At 41.4% G+C, this 6,207-nt stretch overlaps 1 non-coding gene across 1 annotated transcript; it reads right to left on the bottom strand.

Annotated features, from left to right (window-relative positions):
* Positions 1–5,583: 5,583 nt before the first annotated feature.
* Positions 5,584–5,690, bottom strand: LOC118708619. The gene has a single exon (XR_004984672.1). It is a non-coding gene; the product is annotated as a U6 spliceosomal RNA (small nuclear RNA).
* Positions 5,691–6,207: the final 517 nt, after the last annotated feature.

Genomic DNA, 6,207 nt, shown 5'->3' on the forward strand with positions numbered 1-6,207 from the left:
AGTCTGATCTGCTAAAGTTCAGCAAAAAGGGGCTGAGGGAAAACTTTAGCCATTAGCTTTTGCTGCATAACAAATTACCACAAAATGTAGTAGTTTAAAATGAGAACCATTTAATTAATCCGTGCTTCTGTGGTTTGATGGGGCAGTTTGTGCTGGATTTTCTCACGTGTTCTTGGTCACCTGGTGGGTTGGCTGTCTGGTGAATTCATGACTAGGATGTCTCACTCACATATCTGGATGTTAGCAGGCTATTGGCCAGGAATTGGCCACCTGTCGACTGGGGTACCATGGTTCTTCTCAATGGGGGTTCTCAACGTCCAGCAGGCTAGCTCGTGCTTGTTCACAAGGCTGTCTCAGGGTTCCAAAGGAGGCAAGATAAAAGCTACAAGACCTCTGAGGCCTAGGCTTGGATGTCACACATTCTCTTAATCAAATTTGCTTCTGATGGAATATGCTTTGCTGCCAAGAACTTGTGGTTATTTGCATTTAATCATAGCAATTAAAACCTTTGCTTAGGGCAGTGGGCTCTTTCTTAGTTTCTCTTTGCATTCTAAGAAAGCTGATCTCTCTCTCTCTCTCTCTCTCTCTCTCTCTCTCTCTCTCTCTCTCTCTTTCTTTCTCTCTCAAATTTTAATTTCCCAAGTTAATTTCCAGGCACATTGAGCTACAAAAAGGTAGGGTGCCACAGAGTCCTCATGGAGAGGCCAGCAGTGCTGTGTCAGTGTCTGACAGGCTCTTTAGCTTGATCTAGAGCAATGAGGAAGACCTTTCCAAGAAAGCAAAGGTAAGGCTGATATTTGAAGGTTGCCTGGAGATAGCACTGTTTGGGGTGGAGGCAGTAGAATGCAACGATAAAAATGAAAGTCATATAAAATGATCATCCAGACCTGCTCCTTAGTTACAAGTGAGAACAACGAGGTCTGGAAAATCCCCCAGTTGTGCCCACATTTAGTAGAAAAGCAGGAACCCAGGCCTCCTGACTGCCCAGTCTTTATTTGTACCAGGCATTAGGTCACCAAGTTGCTACATCTCAGTTAAGGCCACCTTGGAGAGTGTACTCATAAACTTGTTTCCCCCCCAGGTATCTGATTCCATTCTCTGCTAGGAGAGGCTCCACATTCCCTTCTACCTCCGGATCCCATATCCTGAATGTCTGTAAAAGTGAAGATCTGCTCTAGGATTGGCTGGTGAGTAACCCAAACAGATGTATCTGCTTAGGGCTGGCTCTGTGGTCTGTACAACCTCGTGGCCAGTGAGGCATCTCCAAACAATGGGCTATGCTGTGGCACCAACTCCAACATTCATGCTGCATACAATGTGTCAGGAGACACAACCACACAGAAAGTTTCATTAGATGCTGTTTTGTTGCCTAAAGGTTCAAGTGGCAATGAGTTAATCATTACACTTCTAGAACATTCAGCCCTTGGATCCTGCCTTAATCAGAAATTCACTTTGTTGAAGGGTGTTGGCTCTTCTTCTGGCCATAATTCCCAACTGAGCATGGGATGTCCCCAGCCAGACAGAAATCATCCGTGATCCCAGATTTGGCCATTGCACACCGCTTTCCTTTATAGCCTTCAAAGCATTCTCAAATTTGTCACCTCATGGAATTCTCCCAAAACTCGATCAGGGGGCCAGATAGAAAAGTCCTGTTTAGTGGATGAAGAAAGAGAGACTCATTGGAGTTAAGAAACTTACTCAAATCCTCCAAGTAGGGGCTGACCCAGGACAGAAGGCTAGGTCCTATACCTTCAAGTACAGAACTTGCATGGAGAGATAGAAAGCAAACAGCCTCTGGCTTGGCATCAGACTGCACCTTAGGGTCTCCTGTGCCCTGGCACATGTATTGCTAGACCCAACTAGTCTAGATGTTGTACCTTCCTGAGCCATTCTCTTTGATTTGACTTCCCTCTACATCAGTGTTTCCCAAACTTTTGACATATGTGGACCCCTTCTATAATTTTCGTAACGCTGAGTACCCCTCGTACTCATGAAAACGTAGAATTAGGCGCAGCTAAGCACAGTGCAGTGCATATCCCCACCAAACTCCAGTGCAATGTGTACCCCCACCAAACTCTTCCTGTACCCCTGGGGGTACGAGTACCACACTTTGGGAAACACTGCGGCATGAACTGGTGCTTGACTACACACACCCATGTGTGTTCCAGGGTGCTTTTTCAGTGGTAAGTAGACACTACAGGGTGTTATCAAATATCACAGACACCCTGCAACTTCTACTCTACTGTAAGATTCTATCCTCTAGAATCCTGAGCCATGCCTTATTTAACCAAATCAATGCACACATACTGCCCAGCTCTTAGAATGGAGGAAGGACCACTGGAACTCCAAGGGAGAGGAGGAGTGGCTTAGAATATCTGACAAGGGGATGGTGATTAGACTCCCTTCGTGTTGTTGAGAGCAGAACTAGGGCAAACCACTGAGTGTCAGGAAGCAAATTTTAAGCCACAGCAAGGAAGAACTTTCTACCCTTTAGAGTTGTTTAGGAGAAAATTTTGTCGTAAGCAATTGCTTGTCATTCATGGGAGTTGCCAGTCCCATTGCTGAAGAGCAAGAACTGGCAGAAGAGCCTTTTTCAGTCAAACTAAAGCCCCTCAATTTTTCTTTATTAGGCCCAACCATTGGTCCTAATTTTAGACTGTGGAGCAGCATCAAATAAGGATAATCACTCTAGCACATTTTACAAGAGGGGCTTATAAATGAATTTCTAATTGGTGGAATTTCAGGCATGATTATAAAGTGAAAAAGAATTTCAGGCCAGTGTAGAGATATTTTTGGACTGTGTGGTGTTTTCAGAGCCCTTAACTCATGCTGCAAAGCTGATCAGCTATCATTATTGGTTGAGTGAATGTATGAGAAATTCATTTAACTTTCAGTTAGTTACTAAGGATCCTTTTGATGGATATACAGTGGAGTCAATAGAAATTTAGAAGTTTCCTTTGAGTCTTTGGTAAATGCCCCTTGCCCTTTAGACTCAGATTATGAAGATGAGGTCTCTAATTTAGGAAATGGCTGTGCTGGATGGGCTATGCATCTTGTCTACTTGCTTAGGGATCTTTGAGGAAAGAATGCAAAGTGTTAGCTTAAGCTGTGCTGATTGCACCCACAAGCTGGACTTGAGAAGAGTTCTACCAGCTCGTTAAGACTGTGGTACCAGACATGGCACATCCTCACTGGCTCCTTCCTGTGGGATCACTGTTAGCTGGGAGCAGCACCTACGAGGCATTTGAGGTTCGCACTGTAAGTCACAGCACAAACAAGTGCCACTACCTACACAGTGTGTCTTGAGTTCCTGTTTCTCTATAACTTTCCTCCTTCCAGCCTTCTTGTGTGCACCATTTGGGCCACATTGGGTCCCAAGTATTGTGGAAGCAATAATGTAGTACTTTAGTTCCCACTGTGCTAGTGTCTCAGTCTGTGCAGCCTCTATGCTTAGCCTAGGCAAGATGGTACAATCAATTTCCTGGATACTTCTTGCTTTCTCAGTATTCTTTTCAACCAGTCTACTAATCCAACCAATATTAATCTTTCTTTTAGATGGTAACAAGAAAATGCAGCCTGACCTTCTATAGATGCACTTATCCATCTCTCCATTCACCCATCCATCCATCCATCCATCCATCCATCCATCCACCACCCACCCACACTTTCACCCATCCTTCCTTCCACCCATGCATGCTTGCCTTTATCTGACAAGTAATTATGGAGCTTTGCCATAGAGGCAGACACTGTGCTAGGAACATACTCAGGATAAAATGAGGTCCTTATATGACTAGCTGATAGATATACCTGCAAATACACATGTTCCATATGAGATTATTGCTGCAGTGGAGGTTTTCACAAAGGACTGTAGGACCCAGAAGAGGCCTGGCTGCCTGGGGGGAGTCAAGGAAGGTGAGAAAGGAACCTTGGTAATTGAGTCAGCATATTTTAGCCGGACAAGTGTCAGGGAAAGCTCTGTGCAGGTAAGCCCAGAGGTCAGAGACAGCATGTTATGATTAAAGAGAGGTTTCAAGAGGGCAGGATCTGTACCTGCTTTTGCTCCTCACTGTACATCTGCTCATGGTGGACTCTTGCTTTTTCTGCAATACACAGCTATGCATATAGCATTAAGTTTATGTATCTGAATTAAATTTTTACTTTCTATCAAACTAGTACATGTACATCATTACAAAATTTGAATTTATGAGAAGACTTAATAAAACCCAGCATTTCGTTGGCCTCCCCATTCCTTAATCCTGAGTCTTACTCCCTAGAAACACCATTTTCAACATTTTAAGCTCTTATTGCTGGCATTTACCTTCATATTTCTAAATAATGTTATTATATTGCTCTATCTTCAGGACATTATTTTTTTAACTTCCATCTATAGAATGGTAGGCTTTTTCTTTTTGTCTGACTCCATGCCTTCTTTTTCTTCCATTCTCCCAGAACAGTTATATTGCAATTTTCCATTAAGTGAATTTTTAGGATTTTCATATTTATATCTATGAAGATATTCACAAAGGAATGAAAATATGATTATTTCCTTTCTTTTCCCCGAGTTTTACTGACATGCAGTTCTGATGCACAGAATAACGACTTGAGTTACACAGACAGTAATCCCTCTCTATCTGCAGGGGATAGATTCCAAGACCTCCTGGGGATGCCCGAAACCATGCATAGTACTAAACCCTAGTATACTATATTTTGAATGCACATCTATGATAAATTTTAACTTATCAATTAGGCACAGCAAGAGATCAACAACAACTAATAAAATGGAACAATTATAACAATACACTGTGGAAAAAGTTATGTGAATATGGTCTCTCAAAATAGCTTCTTGCACTGTAATAAGATACTTATTTTCATTTAAAGAAAGCACATTATGACTTCTTTTTGACATATTGGAATTGCCAGCATCATTACTCTTGTGCTTCGAGGGCATTTTTAAGTAAAATAAGGGTGACTTGAAAACAAGCACTGGAATAGTGCAACAGTGGGTCCGATAACCGAGTTGGCTACTAAATGACTAATGGGCTGGTAGTGTATACAGAGTGGATATGCTGGACAAAGCGATGATTCATGTCCTGATTGGGAAAGAACAGGACAATGAGAAATTTTACCATGCTATGCAAAAGAGTGTGCAATTTAAAATGTATGAATAGGTCTAGCTGGTTTGGCTCAGTGGATAGAGCATCAACCTGTGGACTCAAGGGTCTTGGGTTCAATTCTGACCAAGGGCACATGCCTGGGTTGCTGGCTTGATCCCCAGTAAGGGGTGTGCAGAAGGCAGGCAATCATTGATTCTCTATCATCCTTGATATTTCAGTCTCTCTTTCCTTCTTCCTTCCTCTCTGAAATTAGTACAAATATATTTTTTTAAAAATGTTTTTAAAAAAGTAAAATGTCTGAATAGTTTATTTCTGAAATTTTCTATTTAATATTTGTGTACTGCTATTGATCACCAGTAACTAAAAGCATAGAAAGTAAAACTGTGGATAAGGGGAACTAATGTATTGTGAAATGATTATCATAATAAATTTATCATCCCATATGGATTAACACATTTTTTTCCTTGTAAAAATAATGGGACATTTCACGAATTTGCATGGTATCCTTGCACAGGGACCATGCCAATCTTCACTGTAGTGTTCTAATTTTAGCATTTGTGCTGCCAAAATGAGCACTTATTTCCTTTTTAAAATAACCTTTTATTTTCCCAAGAACTTAAAATTATAGAATTTAATAGGATGCCTGCTTTTCTATGTACCTACCATTGATTCTTCCCCAAACTTTCCAGTGGAGTTACCATGATCCCCTAGACACAGTCAAGCCCAGTGGGTGGCTGAACAGTGTTGATTTTTCCTTGAAACCCCAACCTCAAGCTCTATGTGCTCTAGACTGGCTCCCTTTAGGTATGCTGTACCTCTCATGCCTTAGTTTCCCCTGCACTGCTCTCCTCTGATGATCTTCTTCCTGGATCTCATATATATATATATATATATATATATATATATATATATATATGTTTTTTTTTTTTTTTCTCTCTCTCTTGCTTTGGTGAAATCCTCTTAGAAGCTCTCATGGAAACACATCTGGGGTAAAATTGTAGAGCACTTGCATATCTGAATATGTCTTTATATTCTCTTCATATTTGGCTTACCATTTGGCTGGATATAGATTTCTAGGATGAAAGTACATTGC

The sequence above is a fragment of the Pipistrellus kuhlii genome, unplaced genomic scaffold (genome assembly GCF_014108245.1).
Source record: "Pipistrellus kuhlii isolate mPipKuh1 unplaced genomic scaffold, mPipKuh1.p scaffold_m20_p_6, whole genome shotgun sequence".
NCBI lineage: Eukaryota > Metazoa > Chordata > Mammalia > Chiroptera > Vespertilionidae > Pipistrellus > Pipistrellus kuhlii.